Below are 19,611 nucleotides of genomic sequence, written 5' to 3'. Positions count from 1 at the left end.
GATGGTAACTCACGTTGGTGGTTCTTTTTGAAACTCCCTTCTAAATTGTCTTTGCACTTCAACTGCGTTTTCATACTTTCAGTAGCATTTTAGAATGAATTTCCTTTCTTCAAAGTTTCGTCTGGCTGCCATCATTAATTCAAATGGGTTTAATCCGCAAAGAAAAAGCAAACAATCGAGTTATCGGCTGCTAAAGTGTGCATACATTTTTTTTGGGACACCCTATATATATGAAAATACCTGATTTTCACTTAAAAATGCTAAATACAGAGTATAATATTTGAGTAAATGGTGATTAATCACTTCAGAAAGGTTAAAAAATAGAGAAAAAATCATTCGGGAACTGACACAAAATACCTATGGGTTTTTATGAGTTAATTCTCCTTTCTATATGGCCATTTTAATCAACTACAACTACAGTTAGTTCTGGAGCATGAAAGGAGCATGTAATCTAAACTATTTAGTCAGTAACTTCCAGCATCTTACTTCCTCCAGTTCACCCCAAAGAAAAGAGCAGCTCTTAGAGGTAGTGGTTAAGTCAGAATCACCAAGTCCACAAGTTGAGTTCTGACAAAAAGAAGAACTCTTGGATATGAAACGGAGAAGCTCAGCCCATTACCCGGAGTGGAGGCGTTTAAGGAGACACCAGTTTACGGCAGCTTTCACAATGCTGCACTGTATGAAGGTTTAATCTGTTGTCACGTTCACGCTGATGTAGCCTGAACATCTGCTGGGGTGTGTTCTGTCTCCGAACTGAGCAGCCGTCCGACTGGTATTCCCTTTTCCTTTTGTTTGTTCTTTGCTTGTTTCTGTGTGTATGCATGGGATATGTGGGTGTACAGAGAACCATAATTGTGTCCAAATGTTCCTACTATGTCACTGCTGTACCTGCTGTAGCTCCTGTTGAGTGTTCAGGTCTGAACACCGCAAACACGGGAGGGACGATCTTTCTCTCGCCTAAACCATAATATATGCACATTTTTATTGCCTGGCTTCATGTATTTGTGAGGAGTTTGTAAGACAGGTTCTAGAGTGTTGGGAAAAAAGAATGAAAGTTGGACGTCGAAGGGGTTTTGATGACACTTTGGGTTTCAATTTTAGATGCATCCGCAACGCAACTCTATAAAAGGGTATGTCTGACACTCGCTTATGTTTAAAACAATATCTCAGGACTGGTTTGACTCTTGCAAAATGTGATTGAAAAGATCTATTCATTAAATACATCTGTTTTCTAAACCACCTAATCCTATCAAAGGTCAGGGTAGGGATGACATTAGACCAGTGTTTTTCAACCAGATATTTTCCTATATTTAATTCACTGATCATGTAGGTCAGGGGTGTCAAACTCATTTTAGTTCAGGAGCTACATACAGCCTGACATGATAAAAAGTGGGCCAGACCAGTAAAATAACATAAATAATAGGATAATAACTTCTGAGTGAAAAAATTAAAATTCTGTAATGAAAATGTTTACATCTATGAATTGTACTCAAACATAATGAACAAATATAAGCAACCTGAAAATTCTTAAGTAAAATAAGTGCAATTTTAACAATATTATGCTTTAGTTTATCATTTATACATGTGAATCACAAGTTAGAGATCACAGTGGATCTACAAATACACAAAACATTAAATAACAGGCAGAATATTATTAAAATCCCACATACTTCTCTTAAGACATTTCAGATATTCACATTTTTTTTGTAAAAGGCCAGTCTGTAAATGTAAATATTCCTGTGTAATGTAACTTTTTTTCACTTAAACAAAGAGAAAAAATTGCAGTTTTCATAATTTATGGGCAATTGAGATAGTATTTTACTGATCTGACCCACTTTAGATTGAATTGACCTAAAATTATTTTAACATCCTCAATTGTTAATATCTTCAGTGAAATTTTTGTATTTCACAAATTCATCCCAAGGGCCGGACTGAACCCCTTGGCGGGCCAGATTTGGCCCCCGGGCCGCATGTTTGACACCTGTGATGTAGATGTTCATGAAAGCTCAGATTAAAGTTGAGGGTTATTATATCAGAAATAGAGAAAACTGAGGAAAAAGTGACTTTATCAGCAAATCTATCATTAACTGAACTTAAAACAAGTGTGTCCATCCACTGTCACTGATCCAACTCCATGGGTTTTACTGGTGAATCAATGTTGTAGAAGATGACGGTGTTTCCACGGTAACTACGGAGCTTCTGAACATCCAAATGGGTCATAATGACCATGAAAAGATGACAAACTGTATCTTACACCAATTACTTACATGGATTGGTACTATTAGAGCAGTGTTTTTCAACCTTGGCGTCGGGACCCCACGTAGGGTCGCCTGGAATTCAAATGGGGTCGTCTGAAATTTCTTGTGATCGATTAAAATTAAAAAAAAAAAAAAAATTTACTAATAAAAAATATATGGTGAGTTGACAGAGACAATCCCAATACATAAAAGACATGACAAACTGTGAAGCTGAAACTGAAGCACTGTGGTTCTGTTTATCTGTCAAATGTTCATTGTGGTCAGTTTCAGATGCTGCAGCTCTTTCATAATTCATAGTTTGAGTTATTGTTTGTTCAGTATTAATTTGCAGTCTTGGAAGTACAAGCTGGACTGACTGTACATGTATAACATTCCATAACATAGTATAGCAAACTTTTACATGATCAAAAACAAATTAATTTAGCAAAAAAAAAAAAAAAGGGGGTTGCGAGCCAAAAAAGGTGGGGAACCACTGCATTAAACAAAGGAGAGGTATACCCTGGACATGTCTCCAGTTCATCACAGGGAAATGAAAAGAAGTTAGTGGCCAAAGGTTAAAGTTCCTCATTTTTGTCCATTTTTATAAGCACAATATCTCAAGGATTTCCTTCAAATTTGATCTAAATCTGTACATGCAATCAGGGATGAACTGATTACATTTGCATGGTCAAAGGCCAAGGAAGTTGTGAGCACATACACATTTTTGTCCAAATAACTTAGAAAACTGCATGAACAGATAATAGTGGATACATCTACAGGGGTTGGACAAAATAATGGAAACACCTTAAAAAATCAACAAAATATAATTTAGTATGGTGTAGGTCCGCCTTTTGCGGCAATTACAGCTCCGAGGTATCGATTCATACAACTTGTGAATTGTTTCCAAAGGAATTTTAAGCCATTCTTCAGTTAGAATACCCTCCAACTCTTTTAGAGACGATGGCGGTGGAAATCGACGTCTTACTTGAATCTCTAAAACTGACCATAAATGCTCAATAATGTTGAGGTCTGGGGACTGTGCCGGCCATACGAGATGCTCAACTTCATTAGAATGTTCCTCATGCCATTCTTTAACAATTCTAGCTGTATGGATTGGGGCATTATCATCTTGAGGTGAAGGTGTTTCCATTATTTTGTCCAACCCCTGTGCTTAAAGCAGTGGTTCTCAGTCTTTTTCTGCCAGGGCCCCCCTTTGGAGGATGAAAAATCTCCAGGCCCCCCTCAACTCCAGCTACAATGTACCAGTGGTGCAATTATAACTTTTATTGAAAGAAACATCAATATTATAACAATACTTTTTGCTTTTTCTTGAATAAGTTTTTTGTTCAAATTAAAAATAACAGATTTTTGCTTGAACAATACAAATAAACTCCACCAGACTGCTCCCTGAGACAACTTTTTTTTTTTTCCAAATAAAAATAGGAAATGCGCAATTATCTTACAGCTATGACAATAAAGTAACTTTTTTAGAACAACAAACACAGGTTGGTAACAAAGATGAACATTTTAACAATATCAGTGGGTCAATGAGCCCATTTTCATTGCACATCTCAGAACATTAAAGTACAAACTGTGCAAAAACAGAAACATGTCACATGGTTCTTTTCCGGTCCAGTCCTTGTCCATTCTCCAAACCTAAACTCTTTGTCTAGTCTAGTGACAGATCACCATGGTAGTAGACTAGTTTGCTGAACGTCCCTAAATTGAGTCCAGGTGCTCCAACGCTAAAACATTAGTTCCACCTGATACATGTTCTAACCTGAAGAAAAAAAAAAAAAAACACCTGAGTGAGATCCCATGCCCCCCTTGGTAAGCCTTCACACCTTACCCAGGGGTCCGCCCAACAGTTTGACAAACACTGACTTTAACAGTTCTTGTTTAATAAGGTGTTAGGACACTGGTGTCAGCATGCTTAAGAATTATCTTCTTATATTTATATAAATATACAGGGGTTGGACAAAATAATAGAAACACCTTCACCTCAAGATAATAATGCCCCAATCCATACAGCTAGAATTGTTAAAGAATGGTATGAGGAACATTCTAATGAAGTTGAGCATCTCGTATGGCCGGCACAGTCTCCAGACCTCAACATTATTGAGCATTTATGGTCAGTTTTAGAGATTCAAGTAAGACGTCGATTTCCACCGCCATCGTCTCTAAAAGAGTTGGAGGGTATTCTAACTGAAGAATGGCTTAAAATTCCTTTGGAAACAATTCACAAGTTGTATGAATCAATACCTCGGAGAATTGAGGCTGTAATTGCCGCAAAAGGCGGACCTACACCATATTAAATTATATTTTGTTGATTTTTTAAGGTGTTTCCATTATTTTGTCCAACACCTGTACATCTTGGTCATCCAAAGTGTCGGGTGCGAAATTTAATTTTGATTCATCACTTTGTGTATTTCAAGATACGTTACAAGATACAGTGAAGTATCCACATAGGTGGATTATAATTTTTTCATCAGTTGTATTGAAAAAGCTAATACGTGAGCACTGGAAATCTACCTACACACCTTCATTGTCACACTGGAAATGAGAGTTGAGTTATTATTTGAACATAGAAAAGGCAATAGCCACAGAAAAGAACAAATTAGACAAATTAACCCAATTATAAATTATATGGGGAAAAGTGTTAGAAAAATTGATAATGTAATAAAAAGAAAAAAGTCCAGGTATGAGGATGTTGAGGTTGAGCATGGTTGTGGGTGGGGGGTTGATTTGTGTTGTTCTTGTGGATGTATATACATTTATTTATTTTTTGGAGGTTTGTTTTGTTGTCTTTTTTGTTTGTCTCAAGTTGATTTTGTGATTGTTGTTTTGGTTTGTTTGTACTCATTAAGAGTATATGTCTTGGTTTTGTGGATTGAAAAAGTTTAAATAAAATCATATATATATATAATCTTCTTATAGCATGAATTTTAAAAAGTATTTACTAACAGCAGCAACTTCTGCTGGCATGGCAATAAAGGAAAGTGTATATACTTCTATTTTGGGTTTAATAAATTTCAGATGTAGAATACATGCAAAATCTGGCAAAAAAGTCCCCACTTCAACAGAATTAAGCAAATAGTTAATATTCTTCCACTGGATAATTACCGCAGTGATGGATGTGTTTCAAGTGCTTTAACTCTAACTGATGAAGTAGCTTCTCATTCCTTAAACAGTCGTCAGTTTGATAGAGAACATAAAGATTAGACAATGACAGGATTCATCAGACTGAAATTCTTATAGAGGGATTGGCCCCCACAGAGTCCAGACCTGAGCCACACTGAGTATCTTTGGGATGTGCTGAAGACTTTACAGTGGTCTGGCTCAACCATCATCAGTCCAAGACCTTGGCCAAAGCTGAATGCAAATGTTGACGGAGAAAAATGTGACATAAAGGATGCGTCCTGTAATCAAAGCTAAAGGCAGGAAATATAAAACCATCTTTTACTATGACAGACCATGATAAACGCTGTGTTAATGCTACAAGATTTGAAGCCTTTTCTACAGTAGTTCACTCTTCTGGATTCCTTTGGTGTGAGATTTATCTTTAAAAAAGGTACAAAAAAAACTTATTTTTCATTCCATTATGTTTTAATGTAAATCATATGGACTTCTTTGTCTTGCAGTTGGGAATAATCTGCTGTGTCAGTGGCCTCCTGTGTCTTCACTCTACTCTGCCTGGCTCTTCAATTGTCACAGCTTAGACAGTAAATCTGCATTTCACCCTCCACCCTCTTCTTAAAAATAAGTAGAAAGGAAACTCTTTGCATTTCATCCACCTTCACCCAAAAAAGTACAACCAAAAAAAAAAAACAAAGAACTCTTCAACAGTTGCAATCATCCACACCTACCTCCTCCCAAAACTCCTGGATGAAAAGGTGCAATGGAAATTTCACTCTGTTTGGGCTGTAATTTAGCCTCCCTCTTCCCCTCTGTTGTCAAAAACAGGCCCACTCTCCCAAAAGACAAAAACACAAAAAAATATGCACACTGATTCCAGGTGTGGGTGGGGGGAGGTGTGGGTGAAGTTACGGTACATTTGCCATTCTAGTTGTGTGTAAATATTAGAAAGCAGCGGGTTCCTGGAGTGAGGAGAAGCCAGCCAAAGCGGCGGCACTAAGACAGGCGTCCTTATCGGTATTGTGTTCAGACTCCGGCGTGCTCCTGCTGTTTGTAATCTGCAGCTGCCGCTGTGAGCAAAACTGGACAGGCATTTATTGTCCCAGCAGGAGGACGCTTGACAAGAGAATGTTAAACACTCCGCTACCTGCAATTTTCAAAAGGCGATACCAGACATGATAAAATGTACACACACATTTAATTTCATGTTTTTTCTTTTAGAGGGAGGGAGAAGCAGCGGAGAATTGGCAACTTAGGAAGAAGAAAGAACAGGTTTAAAGTCTCACTGTAGCTGATTTTTCTTGTTCTGAATAGATGTGTGTCTATGTCAGGATAGGAAAAAGAACAAGAAGAGAGCAAAGTGTTAGCGTCTTATCTCAGACCCTGAAGGGAATGGACTTGTTCCAAGTGAAAGGAGCGCCGGGGTGGACGAACCAAAGGCCAGATGGGAACTTTAATTTGATTAACTCTGATGGTGGTGTAGACTGGATTTGACGGACATCAAGAAGACAAGTTCATCAAGAAGACAAGTTTGTTTTTTGTTTTCCTTTTTGTCTTTTTTTTTCCACTTTGTTTTTTTCATTTTTGTAAATGACTGAAAAAATGATAAAACCAATTAAAACTTAAATAACAACAAAAAAAGATGACAATTTCATCAGGCCTCACTCAGGCCCTGTCCAGACAAAGACAATATTCAGTTGTATCCGCAAAGGTTTTTATCTGATACACCTTTCGTCCACATGAAACTGGTGTATTCAGTCACTGAAACTGCAACTTTTTGAAACTAGGTCCCAGAGTGGATAACTCGCTGGTTTCGCATCTTCATCTGCACGATTAAACCGCAACTTTTCTAAAACGATGATGTCATAGCCCTACCTCTCTAGCCTTTCACCCCAGAAGCAAGATGCCACCTCACAACAACAACAACAATGGCGGACTACAGAGTAGTGCTCATGTTACATCAGCTATTGAGCTTATTGGAAATATTGAATCAAAATCTTCGGCTGCTCTTTCATTACAATGAGCAACAAACAACCATAGTTAATATTCACTACATGCAACCTGGAAGTAATACTGGATCAGACCCAGTAGAACCAAGTAGCTTTACATACATGTTCCTCTTCTTCTTCATTTTTTCCAAGAGCATTACAACGCCACATACAGGCCTGGCATCAGTACTACGTCGTTTTCAGTCATCTTCAGCGGTTTCCTGTGGATGCAGGTATTTCCTGAAACGACTCTGTGTTTACAGGGCACTTTTTTGAAAACGACAAAGAAAAAGATTGGATGGGAAAAGATGCGGTTTCGTGTGGACATGGCCTCAGTCTCCACCCATGCACACAAACACACACTAATGTATGTGCCGCCGATACTATTGTGTCATCTGCATATTACAAATGAAAACTTTTGCCACTTTGACTTGTCTTTGTGCTACAAGTCAAATTCCTGCACCTTTATTAGTTTGATTTAAGACTGTCCGCTTATTAAGTCTGATGTCATGATGCTGCAAAACTCTTTTCTGAATCCAAACAACTCTTAAAGCTTTTTTAAAATTTAAATAAATAAAATAAATTCTTAATACATGTATATGTTCTTTTTCATTTTCACGTAAAGGTTGTGCGCATATGAACATTTACAGAATAAAAAATACAAGATGTCCCGTCATGCAAAGTGTAGGAATGAGATGACTGACTTTACCCTCTTACACTGGATCATCCAGTCAGATGCTTCTGCTGTTGTTCAAGTTCATCAATTTACAGCCAGTGTTCACCTATTAGACATATAACAAAGTTTCCAACAGAACTTTACATACTAACTAGCACTGATAATGGGGAAAAATGGTATCATAAGAGAAAGCATGGTTCTCTGCATGTGTTAAAACTAGGACATTGCCATATGTTAAATGTTTATGTACATGTTCTTTAGGGGTGTTACAAAATATCAGTTCTGCCATATATTGCGATATTTCATTTCACAATACTATATCAATATTAAAAAGTCCTGCATCAATATTTTTAGGTATTAATTCAAATGCAGATATGGTGGAGGTTCATTTTTGTTTTTTGGTTTTCTTTATTGCTTATATCTTATTTATCATTATTTAACACTGTTTTATTAAATAATGGTTATTTGAAGCATCCTAAAAGCACTTTTTACTGTCTGAGAGGCAGATGGTAGTTCCTTTGTTAGGATTGCACAAAAATAATGTTCTGATGTTAGTTGTGAACTAATAGAATATGAACATTTGAGCAGGATCTTAAACTGTAATGTCTGTAAAACATAATTTAAGTTTTAACACAGGAACATTTTGTGATATAGCATTAGATCCTGTTGTGATCAAATAAAAATGTGTTTAGTATCTGTGCATATTTCTGGTGTAATTCAATTCTTCCAGGAAATAATCATTTTTTAAAAAGAAAGAAACAAAAAATTGCCTTTTTAACAGTACCATGATATATCATGATATGTCGTATCGTGATCCTACTGTTGTGATTTGTATCGTATCGCCAGATTCTTGCCAATACACACCCCTAATGTTCACTTTTTGTACACAAAGTTTTTCAGTTATATAAACTCTGTTTTAGTTGTGTGTGTTTTTAGTACTTGTTTATCATGTTGTACAGAGAGAGAGCATAGTTTGAAAAAAACAGAGTAAAATTCCTTGTATTCTTTTGAAGATACTCGGTGAAGGAAGGCCATTCTGATTCTGATATGAAAGTGTCTGAGGAATTATGATTTTAAGCAAATATAGTGTTTCTTAGGTAACAGTGAATGGTAGTGGAGTGGCCTAAAACACCAGCATCAGAAGTGACCACATTAACAGAAAATCAACACGCAAAAGTACCTAAAGCAATGCCATCACATAGATGCAGACTGGGCTAAATGACTGCAATCAGCAAAAGGTACTGTCAAATAGAGGTCCAAGCATTTAGTAGTGGTCTGCAACGATGAGAACCATTCCCACTGCTTCTCAGGAAGGAAAACAATGGTGTAATCTTCACAGGAGAAAAGTCCTGTTTAATGATGAGGCCACGTTTGAGACAACGCCGACAGACGGACAAGAAATAACTGAGTTCATCCAACTCACAGTGAATATTCAAGGACACCTGCATCTACCCAGACTGCACAAGTCTATCTGCTCTAACCCCCACTGGCCTGTAGATAGCACTGAGCGCCGCGAGGTCATGACCTTCGTATTTTTCCAGCTGTCTTCTACGAGCCTTTTCTAATTAACAGGTTGGAAACAGGACTGTGCAGAAGTCATGGGCCACCTTTAGCTTTGTTGTTTTTACAGGTTTGTAATGAGCACATATTTATTTCACTGTCTTTTTTTTTTTAAGATGCAACAAGAAAATACAGCAAATATATAATCAGAACTAAATGTCTTCAGTATTTAGTGTGACCTCTGTTCCAACAACTAAAAGTTGCCTATACAAGTAATAGAGTTCTGAAAGTTGGTTTAATGCAATGTATCTCACACTGTCTGCACAAAAGAGTTGAAGAAATGCTAAGTGCAAAATGAAGTCACAGTAAATACTTGCCACTTTGGTCTATAGAAAGTATTTTAAATGTTGTTTATGTTTCCTGTCTATTTCGTTTATTTCTTGAAGCAGTGGCTGAGAACTGCATATATATATATATATATATATATATATATATATATATATACAGGGTGGGGAAGCAAAATTTACAATGAACATTTAGTTGTTTTTTCTCAGCAGGCACTACGTCAGTTGTTTTGAAACCAAACATATATTGATGTCATAATCATACCTAACACTATTATCCATACCTTTTCAGAAACTTTTGCCCATATGAGTAATCAGGAAAGCAAACGTCAAAGAGTGTGTGATTTGCTGAATGCACTCGTCACACCAAAGGAGATTTCAAAAATAGTTGGAGTGTCCATAAAGACTGTTTATAATGGAAAGAAGAGAATGACTATGAGCAAAACTATTACGAGAAAGTCTGGAAGATACTATTAAAGAAGAATGGGAGAAGTTGTCACCCCAATATTTGAGGAACACTTGCGCAAGTTTCAGGAAGCGTGTGAAGGCAGTTATTGAGAAAGGAGGACACTTAGAATAAAAACATTTTCTATTATGTCAATTTTCTTGTGGCAAATAAATTCTCATGACTTTCAATAAACTAATTGGTCATACACTGTCTTTCAATCCCTGCCTCAAAATATTGTAAATTTTGCTTCCCCACCCTGTATATATACAGTATATACTACAAATGGCCTGTACAAAAATCAGAAAATTAAATTCATTATTGGGTTAAAATGTCTTATTTCAAGTAAAATTAAATGCCAGTGCAGTAAGAAAATTGCACTTAAGTTTTTTTAAAACATTAAAAATATTATCTAAGGATTACAGAATGCTAAAATTCTTATTTTATTCAGAATATACTTGTTTCAAATCTTCATAGTAAGATTTTTTTCAATCTATGATGAATAAATAAATAAATATTTATCTATACATCACTCGCCAACAATGTACTTTGTTTTGTTTTAAATATTGCCTAAAATTTGTTGTATTATCTCAGTGGGGTAGCTCAAGATAAAGATTCTTGGAACAAGTCAAATAATCTGAACAAGATTAAGTCCCTATAAGTAAATAAATCTAAAAATTGATATTTCAAGATAAATATACCAAATTCAAGTCAGTTTATCTAAGTCAGATATTCCCTGTTTGCACTGTGTATATATATTTATATATTTGAATCTATTACAATTTTCCTGAATCCAAGCTTTGTTTCCTTAATTTTGCTGTTGCTAAACATTGGTTCCACTGTTGTGTTTCATACGGACACTTACTGTGTTGCACATGACGCCAGGATCAACACACTCCTTTAAACATTTAAGCTGTAACAAAAACACTAAAAATATTTGGTGTTATTTTTTTTAAGTTGTATGTTAGTTCTATCTATCTATCTATCTATCTATCTATCTATCTATCTATCTATCTATCTATCTATCTATCTATCTATCTATCTATCTATCTATCTATCTATCTATCTATCTATCTATCTATCTATCTATCTATCTATCTATCTATCTATCCATCCATCCATCCATCCATCCATCCATCCATCCATCCATCCATCCATCCATCCATCCATCCATCCATCCATCCATCCATCCATCCATCCATCCATCCATCCATCCACACTTTTATACTGTTGTTACTGTGGTTATTTGTATATTTGTTATTTTTTTATATACCCATTTACCATATTTGTGGTTGTTCCACATTGTTGCTATTTTTTTCACCAATTCCAGTGTTAGTCAAGGGGGGCGTTTGGACACCATTGGGGTGTTTGGAATGAGAAAGCTGAGAGGGGGACGCTGAGACTGAAATGTGGGGCTGTTAGTCTGTATAACTATCAATATCAAGCAGCATGTTATGTCAATATGTCAATGGTAAATTTCCGAACCCACCCCCCCCACCCCCCCACATGTGATGAGGAGGATAATGATGAGGTAAGGGGGCCGTTACATACAGAGCGCTATAAACCCCCCATCAATGATTTAACAGTTCAGGCTTGACAGGGTTAAAAGGATATTTTTTAATTTGCATCATCAACAACAACTAATTTCAGTCTACACATAGATATAAACACAGAAATCACAACGAGTAATGACTGTCATGAGTTTGTCTGATGTTTATCGGCAGAATTTTCATCGAAATGTAATTAAAAAAAATTATTTTTACAATCTGAGCACATTTCAGTACATTTTTTGCACTTTAAACCTATTTTACATACCTATTTGTGTTCTATTTGAGTAAATAATGAGTGTACTTCTGCCACCTCTGCTTAGATTTTACATTTTTTTCACTTTCACTGATAGATTTCGTGGATTTTACGTACGACTCCTCACACTTTGATGAAAGCTTTGTGACGACAGTGTGAACGCTGTAAAAAACGAAGGTCTTGAGTCCACGAACGCGCTCTTATCTACAGTTATAAAACGCGTGGGGCTTTTAGCACGAGCGATAATCCGGTATCAACGGCTTTCAGTGTCTGTAATGAGACCATCCTTAATTATGTTGACGCTGGTTTGGTCTCATGCTGTCTGTGCAAACGTTCACACCCTGAGGCTAACGGCCTCTGAAGTGACTCCTAATGACACCCAAAACTTTAGTCTCGCCCCATTACCCGCCTGGCACCCTAAGAAAACTTCACATCGGACTGGAGCCCACGCCCGTGTAGCCGCTGCGTGGAGCTCAGATCGTCACGTCGGCAGCAGGACGATTGCACTACTCAGAGTGTGTGTGTGTGTGTGTGTGTGTGGTTGAGCGATGGCTCTAAATTGGGTCACAGCGACTAATGGATGCCATGCTGGTAGTGCCATTAAGACGAAATAAACCTATGTGGACATATTTATTAAGCAATTTGCACCTCAGGCCATGGAGCATCTATCAGAGGCTAATCAGGGAGGCTGACTGTCCCTCATCCAGTGTGAAGCGATTAGCGCCTGACTGTACGTTACCTTCTGAACACTGACAGTGATATAATCATACCAACACACCATTTCATCCACACAAGTCTGTTTACTGCTCAGAACACGGGCCGTGGTTTTCAGTCTGACACTGTATTTAGGTTAATTTCTGCCCCAAGATATTGTCACAAACCGATTCATTCCAGAAACTTGATTTATTCCATATATGGACAAAAACTACTACTTCCTGTAATTTACTGTTTTATAAGATTTAAAGACAATAACGAGGATTCTTTTTTTTTTTTAGTAGTTACAAAATATCAGGTATTTTTTTTGTAGCCCCGGTCAATCTGAGTGTACATTTTGAGTTTGTCTTTATATTTCTCATTAAAAATGGTTTTTCTTGCCTTTTTGATATAATTTTTTTCCTAGTACAACCTCACCTGTGTGACATTAGTTTTGTTTTGTTTTTTATTTGACATGCTGTATTTACACACTGACCATAAAATCACACAAAAAACAAGAAATTCGATGAGGAAAAAGTTTGATTATTTGCTGTTTTTCACCAGGAACAAGTTGAACGAACCATTTTTATAGCTTAGAATGAATATATAAATTCAAAATTAAAAAATTGAACATGATGAACATGTGACTATGAAGTTTGAGATTGTTGCTTTAACACAAGCTGTAATTAAAAATAAAGTTGTCCTCAGAAGAGGGGTGGTGATGGCGGGTTTAAGGAAAAAACAAACAAACAAACAAAAACATACATAAATGTATTATGATGGCATTAGGGCCACATAAGAGAATGAAAACACTTGTCACTATGAGAATATAGTCATAAAATATCGAGGTAAAACCTGTGATTTTATAAGAATAAAGTCGAAAATAAAAAGTCATAATTTTACGAGAATAAAGTCGTAATATTTCGAGAGTAAAGTTGTAGTTCAAAAGAACCTCAGAATTTAACAAAAATAACGTCGTACTTTTATGAGATTAAAGTCGTCATATTCCAAGAATAACATTGCAATTTAACCCTTTCATGCTTTAATTATGAGAAGCTTAAGCAAGATTGTTTTTTCCTTGGTGTTTTTAATTCCTCTTTAGGCATGGAAAAACAAACAAACAATGTGACTGAATTTTCTTATGAACCTATTTTTCATGGCATTACAAAAATATCCACTCAGCTGGACACCATGTGTTTAAATTTAGAAGCAAAGAAACATGTATTTACTGATATACTGCATAAAGACTATGAAATAAAAACATTAATACTGCTAATTTGATGTTTTCTCACATTTTAACATACCTGCATGGAGATAATTTGCCAAAAAAAAAAACAAGCTTTTTGTTAAAAAAAACAAAACAAAAAAAGGTTAATTACAGTCTAATAACAGTTAGAATTTTTTTTACACTCAAACATGTTTCTGCAGATCAGGTTTATCTAGAACAGCAAATTTACAGTAATGGTGTGAATTACATTGTATGGGATGATGCATAAGTGTCCACTGTTTTGGCTGATATGGAAATAAACCAACAAAATCCATAAATATACAAGAGAACAGCACCTTTGAACAGCTGTCCACTATAGTGATCACTATGCATGAAAGGGTTAAAAACAGGTGGGAAAAATATCATAATTTCCAAGAATAAAGTTGTACCCATTCGTCGCATAATGGAGAACTTGGAACATTTTGTGGAGAGAGAAAGAGAAACAGAGACCCACCAGTAATTTATGGAGGATTTTGACGTCGCTACCTGTAATTGTGGTGCTTTTATTTCCATATTTGTTTGTTGTTTTTGGTACTGATGCATTAATTTTGAAAAACACACCAGGTTGGAGTCGTCATCATCATGAAAACTCAACTTTGACCACACTCAAAAAAATAATTAAGCCAAAAATGTTGACTTTATGTATTTCAATTACATGTAAATTTTCCATGTAATTTTATGACATAAGTTTAATGTAAAGAGTTGCATTTAATACAATGTTTTCTCTATCATATTGAGTCAATATGAATAAATTAAATACCTTCAGTCCGATTTGCTTTAGTTAATGCAAACTTTTACATAAACTGTGTTTGACTGTGACGCTCAGTGTGATCTAGTTCATAAAGTTTACTTTATTTGTTTAGATTCACTTTATACTAAGCATATTCACATTATGTTTGACTTTTTCGGACAAATAAACTTTAAATTTCATATATTTCAGTTACATTTTACTTTAAAATATTACTTCATGTTTATTAGAGCCAAGAATAATTTTTTTGAGTGCACATCAGACGGCCATTCTGGACTTTGACAGAATGTCCTACCGGTCAGTCCACCCCTGGAAGATGAAACAGATATCAAAGATGGCAAAGACGATGAAGACCACGGTGACAAAGGCCATGGTGATGAAGACCACGACGATGATGAAGACGACAACAATGAAGACAATGCCGGACACAGCACCTTCCCAATAGCTCATGGTTGGTGAACTAACTCAAGTTGGAGCTGTTTACTAGTCAGGGTGTGTCAGACAGTGTTTAATGTCCCTTCATATTACTTCCATCTGAGTGAGTCATGAGGGTGGGGTCAGTCCTGGGGGAGCCCGTTTTGTTGTGTGGTGGGGGCGACGGGGTCCGGCTGGTAGACTGGCCCCAGGCAGCCTTTCCTCTGACCAGGGCTGGAGCGTAGTAGCTGGGAGGAAGACGGCTGAGGGGAGGGGGTGGAGGAACTTGTCAGTGGTCCGTGGGGAAGTCATGCTCATTCAGCGAACACCGAGGGCCGGTGGGGAGCCCCCGGGCATGTCCCTCACCGGGGCCACAGAACAATGTTATGGCGAATCTCTCTGGGTTCAGCTACATCCCAGTTGCGGTCAGTCGGAGAACAGATCCTGCACGGACTCGTCTGGTCCTGCATGAGGCCACATTTCTTTTGTCTTTTTCTTCTTTTGATTATTAGCAGATAAAGTTTGATGTTCTCTCTAATCATTTGTGACCAACTGGGCTCATCTTTGCTGTGGTGGAACCTTATTCACCTTTTATTCAGACCAGCTGAGTTGTTTTCATGAGGTGTTTAACCCATAAAGACCCAAACATCCACCACCGACCAAAACCATCTACTGATCTAAAATGTTTAATACCTGTTGATCCACTAATCCTACCAATACATGTAAATAATTGGTGTAAAATACAGTTTGTCATCTTTTCATGGTCATCAGATATGACCCATTTGGACATTAAGAGGCTCCATAGTTACCATGGAAACACCGTCATCTTCTACAACATTGATTCACCAGTAAAACCCATTGAGTTGGATCAATGACAGTGGATGGACACACTTGTTTTTACGTTCAGTTATTAATATCTTTGCTGGAAAGGTCACTTCTTCTTCAGTTATTTTTGTTTCTGATATAGTAACCCTCAACTTTATGAGCTCTTATGAACATGATCAGTAAATTAAACATAGGAAAATAAATGATTAACCTTTAAATTTACTTAGTTTTCATGTACAAAAAAAAAGTTTCATCAATGACAGTGGATGGACATACTTGTTTATGTTCAGTTAATGATAAGTTTTGTTGAAAAAGTCCCATTTTCTAATTTTTTTCTGATTTAATATAATAACCTTAGAATTTACTCACAACTTCAAAAATAATTCACTCGCTTTTATGAACATCTACATGATCAGTAAATTAAATATAGGAAAATACCAGATTTTCATTGAAAAAATGTTAATGCAGAGGTTGATATTATAATAAATGATGATAAATCACTTGGGAAGGAAAAAAGAAACAAAAAAACATTTGGAGGTTGTGACACAGGTAGTTGTGGGTCTTTCAGGGTTAACTTGTAGCAGCCATTAAACTCCATAAATTATTAAATGCTTACTTCTATGATTTAAGGTTTGTCGTTTTTGTACAATAGTTTAATTTAGATTCTGTCAGATATGAAAGATATACATAATGTCACTATTGTTAATATTGTAAATATTGTCTTCATATTCTGTCTATTTTATTTTATTCTGTTTTTAGTTCTATTCTCATTTTATTTTTGTTAAATTTTATACTCTATTTTCTTATTTTAATTGTAGGTTTGTTTGTTTGTTTGTTTGTTTTTTTGTTTTTGTAATTTTATGGTTGCTCCATTCTTAGTTTCTGACGTATTGGATTTCCTTTAATTCATATTTTTTGCCCTAATTTCATTGTACACACAATGACAATTACAGCTCTTCTATTCTATTCTATTCTATTCTATTCTATTCTATTCTATTCTATTCTATTCTATTCTAGGAGTGTGATGCCGTCATTTTCTAATCTCCAATCTCTTCATTTTCCATGGATACAGAAACTGTTTTTAAAAATCTTCACTTTGGAGCCTTAAATATGTGGGTGAGAGGCCCAAAAAGACACAAAATATAAGTTTGTAAATGCGACAGCCCCTGCTTAGGTGGCTGAGACTGTAAGCCGCTTGCCTGTGATGCCACTATGTGTTCTCTTCCGAGGTAACTGATCAGCTGGCGCATCACCCTGATCAGGAGCACCTTGGCCCGGTGTTCTTGATGTGGCTAAAAGTGCCAGATCCAGCGTTGCACGCTCTCTCTCCTCTACCTGGACCGGCATCCTTTGTTTGCTTGACCTTTTGTTTATTTCAATCATATGCCTCCTTCAAATCACAACTTAAACATTGGATGAAGGAAAACCGAGCCTGTGACCATCAGTAGATCATCCTCACTGTGTTGTTCTCTATGGTTTTAGGATGTTTTGCATTTCTGACTACTGTTTTTTTATGATGTCTTTTACAATATTTTGCCTTTTTGTCAACTGTCTTCCTTGTCTCCTGCCTAGGGACTACAGATGGAAATTAGCACTGCTGCTACAATCTGGCATATTTACAGCTGCAAATGTTGTAGAAGTTCATTAATATGCACTGTCCCGATTAAATAAATAAATAAAATAAATTTCAGCCATACAATCTTACACCTATACAATCCACACATCCTCATGCACACTACTGATATTACTGACATACATATATTTACTTGCATATTTTGGTTATCTGGCTTTATGCTTTCATAAATCTTTACATTAATTTAGCACCGTGTACTATTCCCATTTTTTTGTCATGGCCTAGAGCCGGGTCATGACAGAAAACTCTCTGTATTATTGTAGATGGGGCGTAAATTGCTCCATCCACTAAATCTCAACTTTTTCTCAAATTAAACCCAATCCTAACTAAATAACAAAACAGCTCATATGAGTCTTTGAACACAACACCAAATACTGAGCTGTTTTCCTCAACATTTTGGACAGATGGATTAAAAAGATGTTTTCTATGACGGCGTATTAGGGCCACATAGCAAAATAAAAACACTTGACATTACAAGAATAAAGTTGTAAAATATCAAGAACGTTCTACCGAGCACTATGAGAACTGAGGCGTCCCTGCCTATCTTCAAGAAGCTCCTGAAGACCCAGCTCTTCCGAGAGCACCTCCTGTCCTAGCACTTTCAGACATTCCATTTTAAATATATTAATAAGGTTTTCCGAGGATTATCACAGATTTTCCCAGGATCATCTCCGGACCTGCTGCGGTGGTCCTGCCTCTCTCCTGCCTTCATCGTCATCACTCACTTATCCTCAGCTGCATCCATGTGTCTCCCCCTACTCCCCCCCTCTCCCCCAGTCTCTCTCTTTAACCCCAACTGGTCAAGGCAGACGTCCGTCCTTCAGGAATCTGGGTCTGCTCCAGGTTTCTGCTGTTAAAGGGAAGTTTTTCCCTCCACTGTCACCAGTCACAAGTGTTTGCTCCTGGAGGATTCTGTTGGGTTTCTGTAAATTGGCTTAGAGTCTGGTTTTACCAACTCTATATATAAAGTGTCATGAGATAACTTTTTGTTGTGATCTGGCGCTATATAAATAAAATTTGATTGATTGAGTGATTTGATTGGTTTTCCCCTGTAAGTCACTTTGGAAAAAAGCGTCTGCCAAATGCATAAATGTAAATGCAAAAGTAAGATAAAACCCATAATATTATGAGAACGATGTTGTAATTTAAAAACAAGAAAAATTTGATAATTTACGAAAATAAAGTCGTACCCACTCTTCATATAATGGAGAACTTGGAACATTTTGTGAGGTTATACTTTCATTTGGGGTTTACGCGCGGCAAAATACTGAGCCTATTAGCTCCGCCCACCATCAACACATGAGCATTAGTTTCAGGACTTTGATACGAGTTTGCACACGTTTGGGTTTGTTTCATTGTAAGAACCGAATGGATTTGGAGTGAATTGCCTCTTTTGTGGAGGAGGAACCGCCTGGAAGTGGTCTAAATTATGACTTTTTAATCGCGCTATTGCAAATTCATTCATTCATTCATTTATTATCTGAACCCGCTTTTATCCTCACTAGGGTCACGGGGGTCGCTTGGAGCCTATCCCAGCTACATAGGGGCGAAGGTGGAGTACACCCTGGACAAGTCGCCAGTTCATCGCAGGGCTGAACATATAAAGACAAACAATCACTCTCACACCTATGGGCAATTTAGATTAACCAATTAACCTATCAGTGCATGTCTTTGGATGGTGGGAGGAAGCTGGAGTACCCGGAGAGAACCCATGCAGACACGGGGAGAACATGCAAACTCCACACAGAAAGGTGCCACCCCCCCGTCAACTGGTGTTGGAATCAAACCCAGGACCTTCTTGCTGTGAGGCACGAGTGCTAACCACTGCACCACCGTGTCACCCTATTGCGAATTTCTTTTCTTTTCAAAATATTCAAAATTAAAAAAAAAAAAAAAAAAAAAA

This window comes from Sphaeramia orbicularis, chromosome 22 (genome assembly GCF_902148855.1).
Source record: "Sphaeramia orbicularis chromosome 22, fSphaOr1.1, whole genome shotgun sequence".
Lineage (NCBI taxonomy): Eukaryota > Metazoa > Chordata > Actinopteri > Kurtiformes > Apogonidae > Sphaeramia > Sphaeramia orbicularis.
The sequence above is the reverse complement of the archived record's forward strand: the minus strand, read 5'-3'. Positions refer to the sequence as shown.